Source organism: Nestor notabilis, unplaced genomic scaffold, assembly GCF_000696875.1.
Source record: "Nestor notabilis isolate BGI_N333 unplaced genomic scaffold, ASM69687v1 scaffold17057, whole genome shotgun sequence".
Taxonomy (NCBI): domain Eukaryota; kingdom Metazoa; phylum Chordata; class Aves; order Psittaciformes; family Psittacidae; genus Nestor; species Nestor notabilis.
Window position 1 is genome coordinate 2,547 of NW_009936233.1, and position 674 is coordinate 3,220.

The 674-nt window shown below is 63.5% G+C and overlaps 1 protein-coding gene across 1 annotated transcript in view; it reads left to right on the plus strand.

Moving 5' to 3' along the window:
* The window catches only part of SNX33 (sorting nexin 33), a 3,968-nt gene that overhangs the window by 2,372 nt on the left and 922 nt on the right, over window positions 1-674 (plus strand). The gene's annotated exons all lie outside the window — the stretch shown is intronic.

Below are 674 nucleotides of genomic sequence, written 5' to 3' on the forward strand. Positions count from 1 at the left end.
GCGTGGTGGCTCCCGGTGTCCCCTTTGTCCCCTTGCCAGTCCCCTGAGTATGTGGGGGGGTCAGGGCTGAGGGTGGGGATGAGAAGCGTCCGCCCTTCCCAGGGGAGGCCGCGGGCAGGGCTGGGTGTCCCTTTGCACCGGGGCAGCGGGTGTGCCGGTGCTGGGAGCGGGGCCGAAGTCCGTGCGCTCCTCCCGGCTCATGGGGGCAGGGAGCTCTCACCCAGCGCATCCACACGTGTCTGTGGGTCGCTCCGCATCCCTGCGGGAGGCAAGGGGGAAGGGGAGGATGCGAGTCCCCTCCTCGCCTGGCCCTCTCCACGTTGTTTACACAGCGGGTGAAGAGGGGCTGGATCCCATCCGGAAGCCAGGCTGTGTGGGCAGAGCGGAAGGCAGGATTTGGACTCCAACCTTTGCTTCTTCATCCTCCTCTCCACTGGGAGCAGGGCTGGCATGGCCGGAGCACTGTAACCCCGAGTCTGGTGCACCCGGCGAGGGGCAGGGAGAGGGGAAAGATCTGTGGGCCAGATCCTGTTTTCAGGCAAACAGGATCTCTGTTTGCCTGCAACCTCTGTGCTAATGAGGGGGAGGAATGCAGGGCTGGAGCCAGGCAGGATTCTTTCGAAACCGAGCTGTAAAAATAAATGGAAGGAGGGGGAAAACTGGTGTTAGAGCAT